This window comes from Pristiophorus japonicus, chromosome 3, assembly GCF_044704955.1.
Source record: "Pristiophorus japonicus isolate sPriJap1 chromosome 3, sPriJap1.hap1, whole genome shotgun sequence".
Classification (NCBI taxonomy): domain Eukaryota; kingdom Metazoa; phylum Chordata; class Chondrichthyes; family Pristiophoridae; genus Pristiophorus; species Pristiophorus japonicus.
Genome location: NC_091979.1, coordinates 169,833,241 through 169,859,542, shown reverse-complemented (window position 1 = coordinate 169,859,542; position 26,302 = coordinate 169,833,241). Strand labels below are relative to the sequence as shown.

General features: G+C 47.0%; 1 long non-coding RNA gene across 1 annotated transcript in view; it reads right to left on the bottom strand.

Annotated features, from left to right (window-relative positions):
- Positions 1-695: 695 nt before the first annotated feature.
- Positions 696-26,302, bottom strand: part of LOC139259367 (uncharacterized) — an 85,767-nt gene continuing 60,160 nt past the window's right edge. The window contains exons 3-4 of the long non-coding RNA XR_011592543.1: positions 2,205-2,420; positions 696-952 (exon numbers count right to left, since the gene is read on the bottom strand). This is a non-coding gene — a long non-coding RNA (uncharacterized lncRNA). The remainder of the gene's footprint in view (positions 953-2,204; positions 2,421-26,302) is intronic.

Here is a 26,302-nt window from a genome sequence, read left to right as displayed (position 1 = left end):
CACAGACAGGATAACATGGAGCTAGGAGTATTACATGCAGGAACTAGGATTCAGTTACACACAGAGTTTGAACTGTGCTATACACAGGATGACAGAGAGCTGTGAGTATTGCACACAGACTGACACAGAGGTGGGAGTATGTAAGGTTTACACACTTTTACAGAAGGCACAGAAAGAGACCACGAACTAAAAATGATTTAATACAAGCTTTTTGGGATTAACTGGACAAAGGGAGAAAAAGTCGTCAGCCTAGGGCAGGTGGTGACTCATTACCAATTAAGAACAATCTCTGCGGTCGAGAGCCAGACCTGTTTATGCATCGAAACAAAGGGATTCCTACAATTCATAAAAACCCTCAGAAGAGCCCCTGGATTGATTGGCCAGAGGGGGAAAAACAATTCTCTCCAGAGACTCCAAGACTGCAAGTAACCAGGACAACAAAAGGACACAAGATGTACATTTTTGGAGAATGGGGTACCTAAGATAAGGAGTTATCTTTTGCACTGTAGACTCCGTGTGCAAATTGGGGACATCCAAGTCCATCATCACAGTCAGTCAAACGGATCACCACAAACAATGAAACTGATCCAGACACATTAACGGAAACTTCAGCTCAGTGGATGCTTTATTCACAAAATGGATATATATATATACACGAGCTGGGAGCAACTCAGCAAACGAAAAGGAACGGAATGAAAACATGGAAGAAATGGAAGAGAAGAGAATGACCAGAAGAGGAAACATCGAAGAGGAACAACCGGTCACGGAACCAATGACCACGAACATACAATCTACGATAACAGCAACTAACTGGATGGGTGATAGTATGTCTTCGGTCAATTCTCTCAGAAATCTTGTTCTGTAGTTTTTAGTTAGTTTTTGCATAATAAAACTGACAATTGGGTTAAGCCAAAACTTTGCGTGTAGTCCTTTTTCTTATAATTCCCGATGCCTACGAATCAAGGTAGAGTGTAAAACGAACATCCTACAGGTGTTATACTCAGGATAACAAAGAGCTAGGAATGCATTACACATAAAATAATATAGAACGGGGAGTGTGCTACATACACAATAGCCTAGAGTTCTGACAGTGTGGCCTCAAATTTCCTCTCAGTTGCATTGGTGACAGATCATCAGCCTTATGTCCACCCATTATTTGCACCCTTGAGCCTGGCACACTTTCCAGGTCAGAGGTATTTATATTTCTCGCAGGCGTCCAGGGTAATTTAGGGGGCAGGTGGGCCCTCAGGAGAGGGAGAGGAAACTCACTTCAGTGCACTGTTGCAGCATAAGTAGGCTAACTGTGGACCCAAAGATTGTCAACAAGTGAGGCCCATTTTCAAAAAAATAGGCTGTGATTATAATAGGGAAACTGTCCTTTTAAATTTTAAATCTCCTAATACCCAAAACACACATGCAGCCCTTCCGCCCAGCACTGCTAGGGCACAACTGATGGAAATTATGCTGTAGGGTGTAATTTCCATCATTTGTATGGCATCGTAAAATGCCCACCCATTTGTTGGGCACTCACCTCCAAATCTTGTGCACCCATGGGCGGAAAAAGGGGTGGGAAATATTACATACATGAGAGCACAGAAAAGATAGTGGGGGCAATGGTAAACCCTATCCCCCTGCTGGAAACTCACTGACAGTTAAAGTCCAAGCCCGTGGCTGCTATCAGGAAAACACAAAGCCAGGAATAGGCTTGCACTACTATGAAAATACAACAAATACCACATCCTTCAGTCAAACCTGAGAATGATGGCACAGAGCTCTAGAAATACCTTCCTACATGCCCTCGATAGCGAATCGGAAGCCCATTTTACAGTAAAACAGGGTGCCAATCAGCTATCACTCATTTTGTGTTACCCATCCCCAACACCACTCCCCAGATGTATTTCTACCAGGTTCATGCCTCTTTTGAATCACCTCAAGCCATTCTATGCCCTGATGTCCAGATATCAACATGTCCAGTTGATCCCTCCGTCTTCCCCACAACACAAATTCAACATTCTCTTTCATCATTAGTAAGGGGCGGTGGGGCCCTGCACCACATTGGATGCATGTCGAATGCTGCTGGTACATCTTGTGACTGGACATCATCAGGGTAGTGTCTGGACCCACTTTCACCCCATCCCCCCCAAAACCCTGGGGACCTTGTAGTTTTGTCCTTTTCACAGGGGGATGATCCAGAAAGGTTTTACCTTTTCTTTGTTGGGTTAGGCCACTTCCCAGAGCCTGGACAAACCCCCACTTTCCCATCCTCACTGGTGGAGCTCCTTTGCATCCTTCTGAAGGTTGGTCTGCCTTGTCTCTCTTGGTGTACCAGCCTCCAGTATTATACAGTCCTTTCTGAGCTGGAGAGGTGAGAACGCTCAATGTAGTATCCATTTTTCTCTGATTATGCTCCATTCAATCTGCTACAGAAATACAAATTGTTGTTGTTACAAACTTTATTTGAAATATGGACTGATAAGGGTATTATGACTTTTTCCATGAAAGCTGAAGACCATGTGAAATGGCAGCATTTTAGATTGGGGGAGGGGGTGGGAGCCACACTATGCCTGGTAAATTGCGGTCCTACAATGTAGATATGGTAGTAAAATGGATCTAATTGAGTGGTGGAGCAGGCCGGAGGGGCTGAATGGCCTATTCCTATTATTTTTAATTTATTCATGCATGGGATGTGGGCATCAGTGGCAAGGCCAGCATTTATTGCCCATCTCTAATTACCTTTAAGAAGGTGATGGTGAGCCACCTTCTTGAACCTCTGCAGTCCATCGTAGCAGTTTATCCTATTCTTAATTTTCCTATGACCCTGAAGTCATTTTGATGAAAAACAGTTAGGCACCCAGATGCATAAAATTAAAGTGCTGCATAAAATGTAACCTTTATTGCAACTGACAAAGCAGTCCTCCTGATGCTTCTAGGGTACAGGTCTGCTTTTATTAACTCACAGATCCCGGTTACAACTTCTTTGCAGAAACGCAGCCTTCTCACACAGTCTGCATCACTCAGGTGCAGGTATGAATGCCTGTCTCGATATACCCGATGTGGGTAAGGCTGCCCATCATCCTACGTGCTCTGAGATTCCACAGGTGATGATGTCTATCAATCATCTCTCCACAGCACCATTATGCAGAAGGCTTGCACAAGGTATGGCATTGTCAGTATGGACCTCATGATTAAATTGTAGCTTTGCAAGAATCTCAAAACAGCAGGACAAAGCATTCACACCTCCTTTCCTCTCTCTTGCCAAGGTGCACGCCCTAGTATGGACCTCACCCTGGTCTGCACATGTGCAATAGGCTTGCTTAGAACGGGAAGCTAGGCATTCAATGAAGATATTTGGGACAACGAATTCAAATGCAATTTAAATATTTTTGATGTTTTTCAAAGTACCACTCCACCATCGAACGTCTCCTCACTGGGCTCGAGGGTCGGAGCGTCGGCAGGCAGAATTGCTCCCCCGCCCAGACACAGGGGCTCAGCTTCCAACACCCCCCATCCCCCCCACCCCTCAGGCTTCTATGACTCAAAAAAATCGCACCTAACTGAATTACGCTGGCATAGAAACTTTGGGGAAACTTGGAGATTTTAAGTTACTCCATAAAAAGCGGCGCACGGCAAAAAAATGGCGCAGATAATTGAGGAAAATTGAGCCCATAGAATCATAGAAAAATTAGGACACAGAAGGAGGCCATTTGGCCCATCGTGTCCATTGCAGTTGAAAAAGTGCTACCCAGCCTAATCCCACCTTCCAGTGCTAAGTCCATAGCCTGTAGGTTATGGCACTTCAAGTGCAAATTACGATACAGAAGGAGGCCACTTGGCCCATCGTGTCCATGGCGGTTGAAAAAGTGCTATCCAGCCTAATCCCACCTTCCAGCATTAGGTTATGGCACTTCAAGTGCACATCCAAGTATTTTTTAAATGTGATGAGGGTTTCTGCCTCTACCACCCTTTCAGGCAGTGAATTCCAGACCCTTACCACCCTCTGGGTGATACATTGTTTCCTCATCTCCCCTCTAATCCTTCTACCAACTACTTTAAATCTGTGCCCCCTGATTATTGACCTCTCTGCTAAGGGAAATAAGTCCTTCCTACCCACTCTATCTAGGCCCCTCATAATTTTATACACCTCTATTAAATCTCCCCTCAGCCTCCTCTGTTCCAAAGAAAACAACCCCAATCTTTCCTCATAGCAAAAGTTTTCCAGTCCTGGCAACATCCTCATAAATCTCCTCTGTACCCTCTCAAGTGCAATCACATCCTTCCTGTAATGTGGTGACCAGAACTTTATGCAGTACTCAAGCTGTGGCCTAACTAGTGTTATATACAGTTCTAGCATAACTTCCCTACTCTTATTGCCTCGGCTAATAAAGGAAAGCATTTTGTATGCCTTTGTAACTGTCTTATTAACCTGTGCTGCTACCTTTAAGGATTTGTGGACATACACTCCAAGGTCCCTCTGTTCCTCCACACCTCTCAGTATCCTCCCATTTATTGTGTATCCCTTGCCTTGCTGCACCTCACCAAATGCATTACCTCACACTTCCCCGGATTAAATTCCATATTCCAATTTTCTGCCTAACTGACCAGCCCATCGATATCTTCCTGCAGTCTAAAGCTTTCCTCCTCACTGTTGAGGAGTCAGCATTGAGTTGAACAATTTCAGGTCATAGCCAATGTTCCCATTTATTTGGACAGCTGATGTTGTAAAGGATTCTACTCTTGCCGTGTACAGCTCCTCTAAACCCATCTTTTGTTTCTTCATTTGTCCTATTACTAGCTCCTTTTGCCTTGCATTGTCATCCCATTGCTCATTTAATCTCTCTTGCCTTCCATCCTATCGCAGACCTTCCCTTTTGTTCTTTCCTCCCCTCCCCCCTTTCCCTGCTCCTGCAATTGCTTAAAAGCTGTTAAATCTCTAACTTTTTCCAGTTCTGATGAAGTGTCATTGACCTGAAATGTTAACTCTGTTTGTCTATCCACAGATGCACCTGACCTGCTGAGTATTTCCAGCAATTTTCTGTTTTTATTATAGGAACAGGTCATTTGGCCCCACTGATCTATGCTGGAGTTTATGCTCCATACAAGCCTACGCCCGACCTTCTTCATCTAACCCCATCAGCATATACTTCTATTCCATTCTTCCTCATGTGTTCATCTAGATTCCCTTAAAATGCATCTATGCTATTCACCACAACTACTCACTGTGAACATAAGAACATAAGAAATAGGAGCAGGAGTAGGCCATTCAGCCCCTCGAGCCTGCTCCGCCATTCAATAAGATCATGGCTTCAACTCCACTTTCCTGCACAATCCCCATACCCCTTGATTCCCTTAATATCTAAATATCTATCAATCTCTGTCTTGAATATATTCAACAACTGAGCCTCCACAGCCCTCTGGGGTAGAGCATTCCAAAGATTCACCACGCTCTGAGTGAATAAATTTCTCCTCATCTCAGTCCTAAATGGCCGACCCCTTATTCTGAGACTGTGACCCCTGGTTCTAGACTCCCCAGTCAGAGGAAACATTCTCCCTGCATCTACCCTGTCAAGCCCTGTAAGAATGTTGTATCTTTCAATGACATCACCTCTCATTCTTCTAAACTCTAGAGAATATAGGCCTAGTCTACTCAATCTCTCCTCATAGGGCAATCCCCCCATCCCAGGAATCAGTCTGGTGAACCTTCGATGCACCTTCTCTATGGCAAGTATATCCTTCCTTGGGTAAGGAGACCAAAACTATATACAATACTCCAGGTGCAGTCTCACCAGGGCCTTATATAATTGCAGTAAGAAGTCTTTACTTTTATACTCAAATCCTCTTGTAATAAAGGCCAACATACCATTTACTTTCTTAATTGCTTGCTGTACCTGCATGTTAACTTTCAGTGATTTGTGTACAAGGACACACAGGTCCCTCTGAGCACCAACATTTCCCAATCTCTCACCATTTAAAAAATACTCTGCTTTTCCATTTTTCCTACCAAAGTGGATAACTTCACATTTCTCCACATTATGTTCCATTTGCCATGTTCTTGCCCACTCACTTAGCCTGTCTATATCCCCTTGAAGCCCCTTTGCATCCTCCTCACAAATTACTTTCTCACCAAGCTTTGTATCATCAGCAAACTCAGATATATTATATTTGGTCCCCTCATCCAAATCATTGTTATAGATTGTAAATAGCTGAGGCTCAGGCACCGATCCTTGCGGCACCCCACTAGTTACAGCCTGCCAACCCGAAAATGGCCCATTTATTTCTATTTTCTGTTTTCTATCCATTAACCAATCCTCAATCCATGGTAGTATATTACACCCAACCCCATGAGCATTAATTTTGTTTAATAATCTCTTGTGTGGCACTTTATCGCATGCCTTCTGAAAATCTAAATACACCACATCCAGTGGTTCCCCCTTATCAATTTTGCTAGTTACAACCTCACAAAACTCTAACAGATTTGTCTAACAGATTTTGTAGCAATCTTCCTTCTGGTAGCAGCAGGCCCCCCTATCTGTGTATGATCATCAGAGTAGGAGTCAGGTGACTTAAGAATTTTGGCAGATGAAAACCCTTTTGATCAACTGACTTATAGAGCTAGAACCTCCACTTTTTTTGCATGCTTAACGCCCACTTAACGCCCATTTTACCGCTGAAATTACATATAACGCCCAGATATCACCCATTTTGGCACAAAATGGAAACTGACAGGCATTTTTAAGAAACTTATCGGCAAGTGTTATTTTCCCCATGTGCTTAACACCGGGAAAAAATATTACCGCCCGCCCACTTTTTTGGGGCGGAATCATCAGAATGGGCGAAATCAACACCCATAATATCGCCCAGCGTTAATTTCCACATGGAATTAATACCGAGATTCAATAATACCGCCCATCCACTTTTTTTTGTCGTAAAGAGCACATCTGGCAAAACTAACGGCCAGGAGATCGGCCACTGTCACTTTCACCACCTCGCACACATATCCATCACAATATCGCTCGCCCAGAAAACACCCAAAAAAGTGGAACTGTTCTGAACGAATGCCAATGGTGTGGCTGGCATTTTTAACATCGCACTCTTACGTGAGGAACTGATATCTGAACGATTTGCCTGAAAGAGCGTTGATGTGAGTGACAACGCTGACACACTGCTGTGTATGTGCAGCTCAGACATCAATGGTGCCCATCACCTTGGTGCCAGTTAAAGTTTACGTTGATTGATGTTAAGTTGTATTTAACCCTTTCATGTTAAGGAATCACCAGTGTGTAACGGTGCAGCTATCTGAGACAATGTACAACAAGGTTATGTTCAATAACAAAAATTTTATACCTTCATTGATCTGAAATCATAAGTATCACATGTAATAACACCCAACCCCTGCTCACACCCCACTTTTTCCACCATTGACATCAATCAAATGTTCAACATGTCCAGCATCACAGAATACAAAGGCAAAGCAGGAGGGTGATCTCCAGCCCCCATATATTACAACAATTGCATACACCCAGATGGAGATATAACACAGCCATCACCTGCGGACATGCACCTCATTTTCCTTCCCATCTCCCCTTCTTCTCCCCACCTCTACCCCTTACCCTCCTCACTCCACGGTGCCTGGCCGAGGAGCTCCTCAAGCGGTGTCTCATTGGGGGGGGGAATGAAGGCAGATGTGGGTACGGGAGCAGGGGGTGCCAAGGGGGCAACATTCTCTAATGCAGAAGCAGGATCTTGCTCCTTGCTCTCATCTGTTGTTCGCAGTGGTGGTGTGGAATCTAGGGATGGAGTGCCGTGCTCGGGGACCACTGGGAGGCCTGTGGCAGCAGCTGACTGAGCTGCAAAACACAAATGAGGTTATTAGAGGAGAAGGGGATGCTAGGGTCACAAGGTGAGTCCAGCACTACACACAGCATAAACACGACAAAAGCAGCACTGCTCTCAAAATCATCACAGACATCACATTTCATGACCATCAACACATTTGCATTCCAATGATTTTCATTAGGCCATCATTATTTCTATGACAATTTTAGAAATCATCTATCATATATGATTGTTCAGATATGAGTGGGTGTGGCATCTATTGACTTTACATCATGCAATGGTGTAAGCTTTACTCATGTGGCATCACTTCAGAGTCTGCAGATGCTTCCATGGCTGTCCGGGGGTGCTTCCCCACAAGTGTGAGCACCCGCTCCTCCATCTCAGTGATGTCGCTGAGGACTGGTGGCCCCCCACCCGTTCGCCTCTGCATGGACCTCATTGTCACTAGCTTCTTCTGTAAAAGGTGACAGGACGACATGGCATAAGATCATTGCGTGATATCATTGCTAGGTACTGTCACAGACACTGATACAACACATAACTGACAGATGTAATCATGATTATTCTGAAAATTATCATTCTTTACTTAAAGACGTACACCGTGACTGCAGGCTTTGAGCGAAACATTCCCGGTAAAAGTGAAAGACCTCACAGCTGATGATAGCCACTCATGACTGTTACAAATGAAATTATATAAATACATAAGTACATGTAAATCAATGTAATACTTACTCTTGCGGATCTCACAAGGTCATTCCATCGTTTGCGGCATTGGTTCCCCTCACGAACTTCGTTAGTCACCGATGAGACCACCTCTGCTATCTCGGTCCATATCCTCTAATATGCCTTTGGGGTGGGCTTCCCACACCCTCCCTGTGTCAAATCACCCCAGCGTGACTCGACCTCCTGCAGGAGGGAGGCATTTGCCTCGTCAGAGAACCTCCTGGCTCTTTTGCGCCCTCCAATGTGCTCCTTTCCCACCTCACTGCTCTCTCCATAGTCTCCACAGCGTGCTGTAATGCCTTCTCCTCTCTCTCCATTATAGGCCAAATTCGGGCTTTTTGTTTGTATTGTGTCTGTAAGCACTCTAGTAATGACTCCATGAGGTAAGGTATTGTACTTGAACTGTGGTGACCTTAGTCCATTTATTACAGCTCCTGAGTGAGGGTACAGCATGGTGTGCTCCCTTTTATACCTGGTTACCTGTCGTGTACAGGTGACCCCTCGGTCTCCACCAGTTGCACCCTCTGGTGGTACAAGCATTGTGTATACAGTGTGAAGATACATCCAGTAGTCTTATGTAACTGTACATTCAGTGTACAGGGAGTATACTTATATTATACATATACATCACTCTCCCCTAAGTCTCGTGCCACTGGCCTTTGTATTGTGTGCTCTGGCCCTAGACTTGAGTGCCCAAAAGCCCTTGCAACTTGTCTATGCTTTGGCTAGGCCCTCTCCCTGTTGACCCCCAAGTCCTTATTACCACACAAATGGTCAGCAGTGGACGGTTTGAGGTTGCAGTGGGGGTTGAGTGGGTTCTGGGTGTGATCCATGTGTGTCCATGGCTACATACATCCATTTCCACCCCCCCCCCCCAATACATAGACCATGTGTGTGGCTCAACACCTGCATGTGCATACATGTACAGAAAGAAAGAACAGAAAAAAAACACATGGGATTAATTACATCACTGTTTGGGTTCTGCAGTAGTGGAACAAGTACATTTTACAGGTAATGTACATACATGGTATCACAGTCTTGCCCCTGGGTTGTGTAGGTGCAGGTGGGTGAGGACGCTAGTTCCAGAGTGACTGGACTGTGTCCAGGTTGTCTGATGGCGGCGCTGCGCCCCCTGCCAGCTGGGTGGCCTCGGATTGCTCACCTGGCTGAGTCTCAGCACCTTTGCCATTGCCTAGTGGTGGGCAGAGCCACAGTAGTATGTGGCCTCCCTGTCCTCCTTCGAGGGCTGCCGTGTCTTTTTGTTGCCCTTCAGCAATAGTGGGAGCCTGGTCAACCCATGTCCCATTGGGAAAGCTGGAGGGTGCTAGCCTCTTACTCCCGTTACTGGTGCTGGTGGCCAGAGAGGTGGAGCCGATCAGGGGCAGGGCACTGGTAGTGGTGCCTTTGCCGTCCGCTGATCGCTGGCCCTGCAGCTGGTATGCTCCCTCTATGTGTGGCAACACTCCCTGGGGCATCACATTGGTCCCGGAGGCACAGGCTACATGGTCAGGTAGCCCGCTGGACCTGGGTGCTTCTGACGGGAGGTTGCCCTTGGTTTTGTTGGCATGCATGTAGAACCCGGCATCGCACATCATCATTTCATTTACTCTCACAATACATTGGTTCCGACTGCAATCGCCCGATTTATCATGGTTAGTTACAGTTACATACCTGAATTTGACAATTACATCTCTTACATATGTATCACTGGCATCCCTCTGACATATGTATCACCAGCATCGCTGTATAAAGAGTGGAACTGTCCCTTTAATTGTGATGGGTTGCCGATCTCCTTTAAGAGGGCCTTGCAATCTTTACCCCAATCCGGTTCGCTGCTCGGCATCACGTGTTGCTCCATCAACGCTGCCTCTCGTGGTCTGGCCGCCGCCATCTTTACTTCAGGCACTTCACCTTGTGGTTCGGGCGCCATCTTCTTTCTCTCCACGAGGTAGGCTGCGGTGATCCTTTTCTCCCCAGGTTCTGCCATGGAAGCGGGGAAGTTGCCTTCTGCACCAATTTTCTTCCTCCGGAGTCCTGCCACTGGAAGGTGAGGTCGGGTCGTTTGGGCTGGATCATCTCGCAGTTGAGTTGAGCGGTCTGGGTCATCTCCACACAGTTGAGTTGAGCGGCTGGTTTTTCAGGTGCTGTGCTAGATCCAACTTCGGGGCCGCGGATGACGTCGATCGCTGAAGGTTGGAGGTTTTCCCAGCTCCACCGGATCTTTTTCATCCATCTTCTTCCTTAGAGCGTTGGACCATCCCCAGCAATGATCCACAAAGGTAACTTGTGCATCGCGTCATCATGGGACACTTGGACATCCACGCTGCCAACGTCTGGGATGGTGTCGTTTGTGTAGGTGAGCAGCTTCACTTTGATCGGGATCATTTTAGGTCGTTCGACTTGATTGTCCCAGAGTTTCTCAAAGGCTGCCCGATTCATCAGTGATTGGCTCGCCCCTGTGTCCACCTCCATCGTGACTGGAACACCATTGATTTCGACTTCCATTTTCAACGGGGAGCTCTCGGTGGTGCAGGTAATCACTCCGGACACCTCATCGTGGGGCTGAGCTGCCTCATGGACTCTCTCTTCATCGTCACTGGAGCCCGGATGATCGGCCAACTCTTCATCGACTCGGTGAGTACGATTTCTCTTGCACATTCACTGCAGGTGGCCCTTCGTGTTACAGTCTTTGCATGTATAGTCTTTATAGCGGCACTGGTGGGCCCTGTGATTTCCTCCACAGTGCCACATGGGGTTAGCCGGTTGGCCCCATGCGGCGGACTCAGGGTTGCGGGACTCGGGGTTCTGTTCTCTCTCCCCTGAGAGGGACTGCGTGCAGCAGCCTTGCTTCTAAAAGGTGCCAGTCAGTTCACAGTACTTGGGGTTAGAGTCCTGGGGGTGAGTCATCCACTTGGAATCGCAGGTCGAGATCATGAACGCCTGGCTCACATTAATTGTCTTCTGCATGGTGACCGTGATGTCCACAGAGCAGCTTGTGGAGGAGGCCCTCGTGGCCGTTGCTGATAATGAAGATGTCCCGCAGCGCTTCGGTGAGGTGGTCGCCAAAATCACACGGTGCAGCCAATCGTCTGAGGCCTGCAGCATATTTTGCGATTTCTTGGCCTTCGGGCCGCCGGTAGTTAGAGAACCAGTGTCTGTCTGTGAGGATGCTCTCTTTAGGTTTAAGTTGCTCCTGTATCATTGTTACGAGCTCCACATATGTTTTGGTCGTTGTCTTCGCTGGGGCTAGCAAATCCCTGACGAGGCCATAGATGGTGGGCCCACAATTGCTGAGCAGGATAACTCTGCGCTTATCAGCCAGTGAAGTCGGGTTGTCTTCTGCCAGGTCGTTCGCGATGAAAATGTGTTCGAGCTTTTCCACAAAGGCCTCCCAATCTTCCCCATCGGCAAATTGTTGACACGTGCCAAGGTCGCCAGTTATTGTGTCTGTAAGCACTCTAGTAATGACTCCACGAGATAAGGTATTGTGCTTGAACTGTGGTGACTTAGTCCATTTATTACAGCTCCTGAGTGAGGGTAAATGCATGGTGAGCTCCCTTTTATACCTGGTTACCTGTTGTGTACAGGTGACCCCTAGATCTCCACCAGTTGCACCCTCTGGTGGTACAAGCATAGTATATACAGTGTGAAGGTACATCCAGTAGTCTCATGTAACTGTATGTATAATTATGTTATACATACACAACAGTTTGCCTACTCGGTGTGAAGCTCTAAAATCTCCCTCCTTCCTCCCAAAGCAGCCACACCACACCCAGACATGCCTTCAGTCCCTCTGAGCTCCCTCTCTCTCTGTCTCCTCTTCTGCGCATGTCATGATGACCCTTGACCTCCTGAATCGCAGGAATCAAGCGTTGCCATGCCGTTGCTAAGGACGGCCACACTTTATGGCAGAAGGTCAAAAAAATGTAACGCTAACGCCCATTTCAGATCGCTCGCGGTAACGCCCATTTTCAAAAATGGAGACTAGGTGCTTTGAGAATGGATGTGAAGCCGGCAATGTGAAAACCCTTTTTTAATGCCCACGCTGGAAATATCGCCCATTTTTGGGTGATAACCACAAAAGTGGAGGTTCTACACCATGCAGTTTACAAAAGACAAATTTCCCACTGGTAAGCTGAGACTTGACAGCTGGCTGACTTGCTGCGATTGCCCTGTGACATTCTTTGAGTTGCGCTGCTCAGAATGTCACACTTCTGTGATATAGTCATTATCAACATAAGTCCAGGAGCTGAATGATTTGACAGTGATGTGAGACTTTCTGTTTCATTGTGAAATCATTGAGAAAATAAAATCAGCTTGCTGCAAAGTGGTGGAAACCATGACAAAATTGTAAACAACTTGTGAACATTTGAAAATTTGGCGTTGCAGTTTATATTTTCACCGCTTTTCATGCCTCAAGGCACAGACTCATGCTGGGTACAGTTCCACAAGCACTGGCAATCCTATGGTACCTGACTCTAACACCTCACTGAAGTCAGGAATGCCCATCACCAACCACTGCCCCCCCCCACCCCCGCCCCATGTTTTGGTATAGACTCCCCCCTTCCCTGTGCTACCTTTGCTCTTTCTAGTTTCCTAACCTATTTGTTGCTTTCTCAGTTAAATTAAGTAAATAAAACAAAAAGAAATGCCTATCCCCCAAAGCTCATGGTAGAATTGCTCTTCTTTTTTACCCCTGATGGGCACCCCTGACTCAAGAGTCCATTCTTCATGGCTAGGGAGTGCCATCAAACCTTAGGGGCAAAGCCCAATTCTGTTCTCACCCAGTGCCCACACATTCTACCATTGGGTCACTGGGTAGCTATCAGGAACAGCAACCATGGCTGATTCTATCTTTCCCTACCCAAAGGCATCGTGATCAATTGTAGTGTGTCCGTTACCACTATGGTTGAGATTAGCTAGTACGGAACACAGTGGCATCAAACATGGGACCAGGGAGGTCCTATGTTTGATGCTGCTCTGTATCGCAATGAGCATTGCATTAACCCATTGAGTGATGGGGTCGTCACCTGCCTTGCAGTATAAACTGGAAAATCCAACATGATGTAAAGTCACTGCCGGTAAAAAAGCTACCATCAAATCAAGAGAGAAAATACCCACTGCAACTGCAGCCTAACAGAGAGTCTCTCATTTTTCTAGGATATAAGCAAGCTTTATTTTTCTGAAAGATTCTGAGTTATTTTGATTTTTCACAGGCTCCAAAAAAACATTTTATTTATGTAATGAGAGTTTGAATGTGCAATTTATGCCTTGGAATGATCAAGGTAAACACAGGTTTTTTGTTAAATCAACAGCGGTGCATACTGTCGAGTATATTTAAAAATGTTAATTGCACTTACCTATTACGTCAGCTTCCTTTGAGCTGACTGAAGTTAAATAAAAGGCCCTGTATATACCCAGCACCACTGGAGAGGTTTTTTTGGAACATTTGGAACTAGGTACAGATATCAGTGTTTCTTGAAGATTTTAAAAGGGAGTCAAGTCTCAGACACCTCGTAAAATTTTGAAGACTATTGTTGTTACTGCTCCAATTCCTACTTTAATTTTTGTGATTTTCTTCTTAAACTAGACTCCCAATTTTCACATCTCTATCTGCCAAAGGTACAACCATGTATAGATTGTTTAGAAGGGCGGGGAAGTTTGGGTGAGAAAATTCCAGGTTTTGGAGTGGAGGAAAAGGAGGACTCACGCAAGTCAAAAATGTAGAATGGGCAGGTATCTCTCATTCCCCTCCCTCCATGATTGTGGTTGTGCCTACGTTACTTAAAATATGCTTTCAGTAAAACAATTGTTGGTTTGGTTTAATAAAGGTTAATGGATATCTCCCCATGGTATAAGGCAGCAATACATAGTAGGATTTTGGATACCTCTCAATGAGACACAATACATTAAATTATAGACAAGGCACATGCAAGACATGTGTCTTCGTGAGCCACCTTTATGGGTACCATGGAACTTCCGGAGCTATGTATAAAGATAAAATCTCCTTACCACTAATTTACACGTATCTCAGAAGGATCTCAGTGTTCTGATTTAGGATTTATTGATCAATGAGGCAACAATGGAGTTTCCAAACCTCCATCCCCACAAAATTCAAACATGGTAAACGAGTGAATAATAAATATAAGTACAAGTAGGACTAAGTTATATCAGCTTCATGGCAGGACTTGCAGGCCCATGCAGCCTTGGGTACTCCTAATAAAGGGGATGCAATATACCTTTCGTGCATAGCAACTTGTATTTTCAATGCAGAGGCAGCTTAGACACTCCCATTATGGAGCCATACTCAAAAGGTGTGCAGTCGGTGAATAGATGTTAGTGCTGTATTCCTATTTCTGGTTTACGCTACTTTGAGCACAGTTCCTGTCATGTTTGTAACTACAATGTAACATCACTGTATTACTGTATACACTCAACTTAGATGCACACCTTGACCACAGGGGGTGAACTTGTGGGAGACACTCCTTACCTGATCACACAGGTATATAAAGGGAGGTCCCACGCAAGGTCATCACTTCTGGAGTCCTGTAATAAAGAGCTAAGGTCAGAGAGTGGCTTTATCCCTGGAATGTGCCTCGTGTGGTTTCATGCTGTAGAGTAAGGACTTTACATTGGCGACGAGAAACGGGAATACACAGCCCACGAGAACGGCCACCGGTAGCACAGAGGAACGGTACTGTGTTGGGGAAGACTGGGGCGATTTTGTCGAGAGGCTTCAGCAAAGCTTCGTTACTAAAGACTGGCTGGGGGATGCAGAGGCCGACAAGCGACGGGCTCATCTCCTGACCAGCTGCAGGCCAAAGACTTATGAGCTCATGAAGGACTTACTGGCACCCGAAAAGCCGTTGGACAAACCTTTGAAGAGCTCAGCAAATTAATCGGGGAGCACCTCAAACCGGCGAGCAGCACACACATGGCCCGACACAGATTCTACACCCACCGACGTCGTGAAGGACAGAGCATACCGGACTTTGTAGCGGACCTCCGGCGTTTGGCCAGCCTCTGTAAGTTCACAGACGCCTGCAGTGGGGAGATGCTAAGGGACTTCTTCATCAAGGGTATCGGTCATGCGGGAATTTTTCGCCAGTTAATTGAGACCAAGGACTTGACCTTGGAAGCGGCAGCGTTGTTAGCTCAAACTTTCATGGCGGGGGAAGAAGAGTCGAAAATGATTTACGCGCGCAATTCTGCCTCTAACGCGGCGATGGATCAGGGAGTCAACATCACAAATGCTACTCAGAGCCCCGCAGGCAGGCAGGGGCAGTCCGACATTTACCAGGCAGCAACAGATCCCAGAGCAGGATCTCAACAGAGACAATGGCAGGCTGAACGGACGTTCACGCCATCACAGTGGACAATGCGGCCCGGGATGGGGCCATTGACACCCACTAATAGGGTACTTAAGAGCAGTCAAAGGGACAGTCAGCGCGGAATTCCTGGCCATAGTCCCTTTGTCCCTAATGGAAACTTTAACTCATGCTGGAGGTGTGGGGGAAAACACTCAGCTAGATCTTGCAGATTCCAACATTTCATCTGCAGAAACTGCAATCTCAGTGGCCATTTAGCTCGAATGTGTAGAAAACCTGCAACCAGACTGATATATGAGACAGAGGGACCAGAAGAGGGTTCTGTGAGGCAGGATGACTGCTGGGGAAAATCGATGGATGCTGAGGTCCAGTGGATTCATGTGGCGAATATTCACAGTTCATACACCAAAACGCCACCAATGATGATGAGGGTTTTGTTGAATGGCATCCAAGTACGCATGGAACTGGACACTGGGGCCAGCCAGTCACTCATGGGTGTTCAGCAATTCGAGAAGCTATGGCCACTCAAAGCCAGTAGACCCAAATTGGAACGTATTGAGACACAATTACGGACTTACACCAAAGAAATCATTCCGGTGCTAGGCAATGCAATGATGGCTGTCACACACAATGGGCTAGTGAACCGGCTGCCACTCTGAATTGTCCCGGGCAATGGTCCAGCTCTGTTGGGGAGGAGCTGGTTAGCCGAGATGAACTCGAAATGGGGGGATGTTCACGGAAGTCCTTGGTGGAGCGAAGTTCGTGCTCACAAGTCCTACAACAATTCGAGTCACTATTTCAACCGGGCATCGGGACTTTCAAAGGCACTAAAGTAGTGATATACATCACCCCGGATGCCAGACCAGTGCACCACAAAGCCAGAGCGGTGCCATATGTGATGCAGGAAAAAATCAAGAGCGAATTGGACCGGCTGTTGAGAGAGGGCATCATCTCGCCCGTTGAATTCAGCGATTGGGCGAGCCCCATCGTTCCCTTTCTAAAATCGGATGGCTCTGTCAGGATCTGTGGCGACTACAAGGCCACCATCAATCGGGTGTCCCTACAAGACCAATACCTGCTCCCAAGAGCGGAGGACCTTTTCGCCACGCTGGCAGGCGGCAAGCTGTCCACCAAGTTGGACCTCACTTCAGCCTATATGGCCCAGGAACTGGCCGACGAATCCAAACTACTGACCACCATCACCACGCACAAGGGACATAACATGGAAAACCTGCTTAGATGCACACCTTGACCACAGGGAGTGAACTTGTGGGAGACACTCCTTACCTGATCACACAGGTATATAAAGGGAGGTCCCACACAGGGTCATCACTTTTGGAGTCCTGTAATAAAGAACTAAGGTCAGAGAGCGGCCTTGTCCCTGGAATGTGCCTCGTGTGATTCCATGCTGTAGAGTAAGGACTTTACAGTTCCCCACTTTGAGCAGGAAGTCTGAATTGCCTCATGGATTCCTGAAGCAGAGCCATATGGTGCACAATTAAACAATGTATACAAGTATATGAGCAATGTGTATGTAGGTGTATCACCAGTCATTGTAGAGAGCTGGAAAGGTAGTGAGTTGTGAAGCAGTGATAAAGGTTGAACCTCCCTTATTCGGCACCCTCGGGACCTGGCCTGTGCCTAATGAGGGATTTTGCCGGATGAGGGGAAGTCATCAGCTCAAAGGGCGGGGGAGGAGGAGGCCCGGGCCGAGGGGTCGGGGGGGAGGTCGGCAGCCCGAGCGGGCCCAGCAGGCCCCAAGAAGTGTCGGCGGGCCGGCGGGCCCTGAGAAGTGTTGGCGGGCCCCGAAGTGTTGGCGGGATCAGCTAACCAAGCACAGAAAATGGACTAAACCTGGAACCTCGCTGGTCTATTACTTACTTCGACTTCTACTTTCCCCACTTACCAGCCGATGCAGTGGCGAAAACTACATTAGTTATTTTTTATTGCATTTATGGTGGTGTTTGAAGCAATTAACTTATGTTAGCTTGGTCTAGTGGTAACACTCTTATCTCGGAGGAAGGATTTTGACCAGCCGCGTTCTGCGCATGCGTGACCCGGCGGCCGGGAATGGTGCCAGATGAGGAGTGGTGCTGGATAAGGGAGTCCTGGATAAGAGAGGTTCAACCTGTATTGTAACTAAAATGTTCTTGTTTTGAACTTACACAGTGAAGTATATGGAAGTAATATGTAGAAGATAATGATATAGAGAAGCTGTACTCAGAGATTTGTGCTGTGAAACCCTGAAATCCCAAGTAGGGACATTATTACAAGAGTGAATCTTGACTAGTTTCTGACTGTCACCTTGAACCCTGAGATAGAATTAGTGTTGTATATCTAAGCAGTTTGTATTGTGTGGTCCTTACCAACAGATCCATCACAGACCCAATCCACGTCCGGACCGGGGTCAAACAGGGCTGCGTCATCGCCCCAACTCTCTTCTCAATCTTTCTCGCCACCACGCTCCACCTCACAGTCAACAAGCTCCCCGCTGGAGTGGAACTAAACTACAGAACCAGTGGGAACCTATTCAACTTGCGCCATCTCCAGGCCAGATCCAAGACCAACCCAAACTCTGTCGTTGAGATACAGTACGCGGACGACGCCTCCGTCTGTGCACATACAGAGGCTGCACTCCAGGACACAGTCGACGTATTTACTGAGGCATATGAAAGAATGGGCCTTACGCTAAACATCCATAAGACAAAGGTCCTCCACCAATCTGTCCTCACTGTACAGCACTGCCCCCCCAGTTTTGGCCATTTATTCAAGTTTAGCCAGTTAAAACTTACTCCAAACTAACTTAGGCCAGTGTCTACTTTTGTACGTTCTGAAAAACCCTGTGGTGAGTTAAAAGTTCAGCGCAGGTAGCCAGAGACAGGGGGTGGGAAGGTAAGTTAGAGGATTCTCTAAAGCATTAAACACTTCACTTTTACCAATAAAGACCCATATAAACCATAACATTTAATAAATAATAGAAAATGTAAAATAAATAAGTAATAATTAGTACAGAGTCTTACCTTCCCGACTGGAGCACACACCGACAATGCCCTTCGGCCAAGGCTAGGTGCAGGAGCCTCGCAGCCAGCAGTACTCCCGTGGTTCAGTGTTCTAGCTCTTCAGGTATCCCGTTCCTCAGTGCTCCAGTGCTCCTCTTCTCCAGTTCTCCAGTGCTCCAGTTCTCCAGTTCCCAATTCTCCATTTCTCCAGTGCTCCATTTTTCCACTTCTCCAGTGCTCCCGTTCTTCAGTTCCCTAGTTCTCCTGTTCAGCACGCATTGTCCACAACTTCAAAGTTTTTCACCGGTTTGGTTGCGCAGACCTTGATGGATCTCCCCGCAGCAGTGGGCTAAAGTCAAGAGAAATGGAGAGGCTCCTGCACCTGCGTTGTGGTAACACAGCCTCGTATCGTGGGGAGGGGGCAGTGGGGTCATCTGGTGGGAATGGCTGCAGTACAGACTCCTGTCGGGTTGAGGAAGTCTATAAGCCATCAATCATTGCCTGCAGTTGGCTGTGTGCAGATCCTGGCAGATGGGGGGTGGTGGTGGTGGCGGGGGGGTGGTTCACAGCAGCAGTAAGTGTAGGCTCCAGGCTGAGGCAGGCACTGCTGTCCAGATTGTGATCAGGGCTACATGTTGACTAATGGGTCATCAACACCTCATTGTGGCTAAGTTGATCCTTCAGAAAACATCATACTCCATTAATCCAACCTATTACTTGAAGATTCACCTCGGACTAGATGACCTCTCATTTTTAAGAATTAACTTTTTTGCATTAACGTGCCTCTGTCAGGAACTGACTGTTAGTGTAATGGGGATTAACCCACCACTGTCTCCTTTGGCATATGAGAGAACGCCAAGTACATGTTCTAAATCAGATGTGCTTGTTTGAGTTCAGTAATGCATCCGATTATCATCTTGGTACTTTACCCCACCCATGTACTTTAAGTCTTTTAATACACCCCTATTTAATAAATATATACAGGCACCTTTAATTAGCAATCTGTGTTATTAGAAACAAAACGTCGAAAGGCCAAGCTATCTACATTTAAAAACTATTCACTGCAAATCAATAATGGTCCCTCTGTCCCTCCTCACTCCCACACCCCCAACACTATTCTTCACCCCCCCCCCCAACCCGCCACTCCCTGTGTCCCTCGTCACTCCTACACCCCCAACACCACTCTTCCCGCCCCGCCCACCCCCAACCCAACCACTCGCAACCAGCAGCAGGACCGATCTGTGCGTCTCAGATACTGTAGGGCAATCAGTCGCTGGCTTCCACGGCCCACGGACACCCATCCCACTGCAGCAGGAGAGATCTCCGAGCCATGACATGCCACACCAGCACACCCCTCGGTCATGGATATGTGCGGGAGGGAGGGAGGGATGTCTATCTTTTGCAGGTGTTCGTAAATGTTGTGTGGTGATAATGGACCATGATTCAGTTTTAATGTATAATATACTTTATTGAAACGTTTACAAGAAATCATTCTTGTCATGATTTTTAATGTATAATATATTTCATTGAAAACTTTACAATGTACTTTACTTTAGTGCAATAAACCATTCTTGTATCAAACTTTATTTTAATATGACTCTTTAAGATCACTTAAAAACTCTAAGATCACAAAGTTTTAAAGTTACAAAACTTAGTAAACAATTTCAATTTGTAAACAGGATCACTTAAAAACCTTGAGATAACTTTTAACGCAGTAAATTTAAACTATTTATTAAATGTGAGAACATTTACACTCTAAGATGACTTAAAAACTCTAAGATCACTTATATAGTTGTAAAGTTACAAAACTTAGTAAACAATTTCAATTTGAAAACAGTTACGACAATGGCATCAACAACTACAACAACAACAGCAGCAGCAAAGAAAGACTACACCCAGCTCTCATCCACATCTCAGTGAATGTGCATTTCCTCATGGGGCTGGTGGTGCTGGGAGCGGGGGCCGGGGGGGAGGGGGAGGGGGAGGGAAGGGAGGGGGGGTTGGGGGGGTGGCAACTTGTGTCTCTACAGAGGCTGATGCGGGGTTGCAGTGCGAGAGGCATTTGATTGGCCGGGCTGCGTGCCCTCATTGCAGCAGCTAACTCCCTGATGGCCTCTGCCATCGTTTGCACTGCTCCTGACATTCCTGCCTTCAGTTCCCGTGTCATTACTGCTATTTCTCCCGACAGTGCTGTTAACTCATCACCCATCCCTCTGACGGTGCCCTAGATTGATCGGGTAAGGGCATTGGTCTCCACATCCAATGCAATAACCTCAAGCGCATCTGTTGAATGCTGCATTTCAGGAGAGCCTATTTGGATTCTCCTTCCCCTTGTCCCGGGTCTGCTCGCGGCACTCCTCCAGTGCGAGGTGCAGGGTGGGATGGTGGGGCCCTGGGAGTTCCAAGCTGCATTCCACCTCCGCCATTGGGACCCGCTTCCTTTGACAGTGGGGAACTGGGTGTTCCAAGCTGCATTCCACCACCACCACTGGTATCCGCAACCGCGGTAGCTGTGAAACCATGGAATGTTGCACCAGAACTTACATCACTAAACGCGGATGGGTACGTGAAGAGACGATGGCATGCCGCATCAGAACTTAAAGCACTACGCAAGAATTGGGAGGGGATGAAAGCATGGAATGTCGGTCAAGAACTCTTGGAAGTGTCTGGCAGAGTGAGACCCTGCGTTATGGACTGATCTATATTACGATCAACATTCTCCCCTGAACACATATCCATGCCCCCCTCCTGCCCCCACCCCCTTCGTCTGGATCGCACGCAGCTGAATTGTCTTCTGGATCTTCTGGATTGGCATCATGTTCTGCAAAATATAATCGAACAGTCAAATGGTTGGCAGCACAGGAGGGGACAGGATGGGTGATATGAGTAGTCTCGCATGTAGCAGGCCAGGCAGCAGGTTGATTTGAAGAGTCACGATGCATTTTCAGAACTTACTCTCTCCCGCGCCTGTGGGCCCAGCTTGTGCTGTACTGATTGTTTTTCTTCAGGCACGACTCATCAGGGCAGCGCCCCTCTGTTCCAAGGGTGTTAGTGGGTGCAGATTTGGCGGGCCTTCTCTTTCTCTTTTGTTGTGGGCCAATTTCTTCTGCAAAGATGAAAATATAACTTTTTAAAGAGGGTGTCTTTCTGCTGGGTGGGACATATACAGATGGTCACATTTACAATTGCAATTTCATTGAAAAATGAAGATATTACTTACACTAACTACTTGACCAAGGTCCTGCCATTTCTTTTTACACTGGCTCCCAGATCTCGTGATATTCACCACTTCGCAGTATTCTTCTGCAACTAGGTTCCAGCATTTCTTCATTTCTTTGGGTGCCACCCTTGTACGACCTCTGTTGCTGGTGTCCAGCTCCTGCCATCTCCCCTCAATGACATTAACTAGTATCTCCACTTCTTCATGCAAGAAATTCTTTGTTCTCGCTGCATGCTGTTGCATTGCTGTATTGGATTTACAGCACCTAAGCAGCACTCCTTTGTACTCCAAGAATCACTTAAAAGACTTTTCACTCCTTCCCTTCCTGCACCCAAAAATCACAGAGCACGCTTTAACTTGAAATGTGGCCGAGTGCCAATGTTGCTGAACACACTTTGCCTTTAATTGGCCGATTGCCAAGGTTGAAGACCCATTGCGCATGCGCACCTACTACAACGTGCATGCGCAACGCTGCTGGCAATTAAAACCACGCCGGGCCCTAGCCTCGCCCCCCCTGCCAGCTGTGTGGACCCAGCGCGGCACTTGCTCTGCCACCCTCAGCTTTTGATGTGCCATGCCACGGCCTACAGCGTTCAAGGAGCGGCGAGAATTCGAAGGTCGGTTTTCGGCGTGCTTTTTTACCTGCAAAGTCGGCGCACCAGACGGAGCTGCGGCGTTTAAAGTGGAGGGAGGAACTTGGACCCCTCCTCTCTATCACTCTATCTTATAGAAACATTTAAAATAATGAAAGGGATAGACAAGATCGAGGCAGAGAGGTTGTTTCCACTGGTCGGGCAGACTAGAACTAGGGGGCACAGCCTCAAAATACGGGGGAGCCAATTTAAAACCGAGTTGAGAAGGAATTTCTTCTCCCAGAGGGTTGTGAATCTGTGGAATTCTCTGCCCAAGGAAGCAGTTGAGGCTAGCTCATTGAATGTATTCAAATCACAGATAGATAGATTTTTAACCAATAAGGGAATTAAGGGTTATGGGGAGCGGGCGGATAAGTGGAGATGAGTCCACGGCCAGATCAGCCATGATCTTTTTGAATGGCGGAGCAGGCTCGAGGGGCTAGATGACCTACTGCTGTTCCTAATTCTTATGTTCTTATGTTCTTTCGGTGTCTCTTCATATTTCTCTCCTTTCCTCATTCATTCTAATCCTCTTTCTCATTCCTTCTTTCTGCCTATTTTAATACGCTTCCAGAAGCCAATGTCAGTACACGTGTAAAATGAAACATGGGCAAGGACCCAGTATAATGGATCTGCTCTCAATATACTACACTTGTCCACCCATTACTGTCAGTAAAGCTGTGTAACCAGAAGCAATATCTTGGCTAATGTGCTCAAGCAGGGTATTTGCCTTTGACATGGTTGACCACTACATTCTCCTCCAATGCCTTCCTACCATTGTCCAACTGGGTGGGACTACCTGGTTCCATTCTTGTCTATCTAATCATAGCCAGAGAATCACCTGCAGTGACTTCTATTTCTGCTCCTGCATCATTATGTATGGTGTACCCCCATCTCCTATTTCTCATCTATATGTTGTGTCTCACGATATCATCCAAAAACACAGCGTCAATTTACACATGTACGCTGACGACACCCAGCTCTACCTCACCACCACTTCTCTCGACCCCTCCACTGTCTCTAAATTGTCAGACTGTTTGTCCAACATTCAGCATTGAATGAGCAGAAATTTCTTCCAATTAAATATTGGGAAGACCAAAGTCATTATCTTCGGTCCCCGCCACAAACTCCATTCCCTATCCATCACTCCATCCCTCTCCCAAGCATCTGTCTGAGGCTGAGCCAGACTGTTCACAACCTTGGTGTCATATTTGATCCTGAAATGAGCTTCCAACCACATATCCACTCCATAACTAAAACCGCCTATTGCTACCTCCATAACATCGCCCCTGCCTCAGCTCATCTGCTGCTGAAACCCTCATCCATGCTTTTGTTACCTTTAGACTTGACCATTCCAATGCACTTCTGGCTGGCCTCTCACATTCTACCCTCCATAGAATTGAGGGTAGAATGTGAGAGGTGCGAGTTAGGACACGGCTGCCCGTGTCCTAACTCGCACCAAGTCCTATTCACCCATCACCCCTGTACTCGCTGACCGACATGGGCTCCCGATTAAGCAATGCCTTTGATTTTAAAATTCTCATCCTTGTTTTCAAATCTCTCCATGGCCTCGCCCCTCCCTATCTCTGTAATCTCCTCTAGCCCATTATCCTCTGAGATATCTGCGCTCCTCTAATTCTGGCCTCTTAAGCATCCCTGATTTTAATCGCTCAACCATTGGTGGCCGTGCCTAAGCTCTAGAATTCCCTACATAAACCTCTCCACCTTTCTACTTCTTTTTCCTCCTTTAATACGCTCCTTAAAACCTACCTCTTTGACCAAACTTTTGGTCATCTACCCTAATTTCTCCTTATGCGATTCAATGTTAAACTTTGTTTTATGACACTCCTGTGAAGCGCCTTATGACATTTTACTATGTTAAAGGCGTTATATAAATAAAAGTTATTGTTTTTGTTGTAAATGGTTGGAGAGAAAAATTTAATTAAATATTGCCTGGAACACAATGGGGCTGACAATGTAAGGGGTTCCATAAATTGTGCTGAATGCCTCAGGCTTACCATCCACCCGATGCACTTTGTATCCTCAATGTGGTCCCACGGCATTGCCGGTGTTTTCAGTCTCCGCATAGACAGGCTCATTAAGGGCTATAATGTGTCTGGAGTGACTGGGCTGCACTGGGCACTGAAGAGAAGGCCATTTGTAAATTTAATTCTCTGTGGGTGGTCCTGACTACCTTTCTTTCACTGATTTTGGACAGGCACTGACAGGCCTGCCCAAGAGGCTTTTCTAAGTTGGAGCTACCACCAGCCATTTATGTGCTCCTGGTGCAGGATATCTCACCCCCGTTAACTCAATACACTCTCCACGGGGAATGCCATTAAATTATGCTAATGAGCTGCTGATCTTGTACATATAAGCAAAGGTCATTCTTCTGGAAGCTGCTGCATGCAGGTAGAAAAGGCCACAAGGCAGCTAAAAAACAACAAGGCTACAGGAGCGGATGGAATCCCTGCTGAGGCACTGAAGTATGGCGGAGAGGCATAACTGGCGCAAATACACGGCCTCGTCTCTCTCATCTGGAGGGAGGAGAACATGCTGGGAGATCTTAGAGATGCAGTGATCGTGACCATATTTAAAAAAGGTGACAAGTCCGACTGCGGAAACTACAGAGGAATCTCCCTGCTATCAACCACTGGGAAAGTCGTCGCGAGAGCCCTCCTCAACCGTCTTCTCCCTGTGGCCGAGGAGCTCCTCCCGGAGTCGCAGTGCGGATTTCGTCCCCTCTGGGGCACAAAAGACATGATTTTTGCAGCGCGATTGCTGCAGGAAAAATGCAGGGAACAGCGCCAGCCCTTATACATGGCCTTCTTTGACACTGTCAACCACGAGGGTCTATGGAGCGGTCTTCCTCCGTTTCGGATGCCGCCAAAAGTACGTCACCATCCTCCGCCCGCTCCATGATGACATGCAAGCCATGATCCTTGCCAACGGATCCATCACAAACCCAATTCATGCCTGGACCGGGGTCAAGCAGGGCTGCGACATCGGCTCAGCCGTCTTCTCAATCTTCCTCGCTGCCATACTCCACCTCACAGTTGATAAGCTCCCCGCTGGAGTGGAACTAAACTACAGAACCAGTGGGAAGCTGTTCAACCTTCGCCATCTCCAGGCCAGATCCAAGAGCATCCCAACCTCTGTCGTCGAGCTACAGTGCGCGGACAGTGTCTGCGTCTGTGCACACACAGAGGCTGAACTCTAGGACATAGTCGACGTACTTACCGAGGCATATGAAAGCACGGGCCTTACGCTAAACATTAGGAAGACAAAGGTCCTCCACCAGCCTGTCCTCACCACACAGCATTGCGCCCCAAACATCAAGATCCACGACGTGGCCCTGGACAACGTGGACCACTTCCCCTATCTCGGGAGCCTCTTATCAACAAAAGAAAGCATTGACGATGAGTGATAGTGCATGGGTCCCCTGTGGTCATCCCCCTGCAAAACAGATACACTGCTTTGAGTACTATTGGGGGGGATGACTCATCAGGGGAGGGCAGCAGCAGCCAAGTTCATGGCACCGTGGCTGGCTCTGCTGCACAGGAGGGT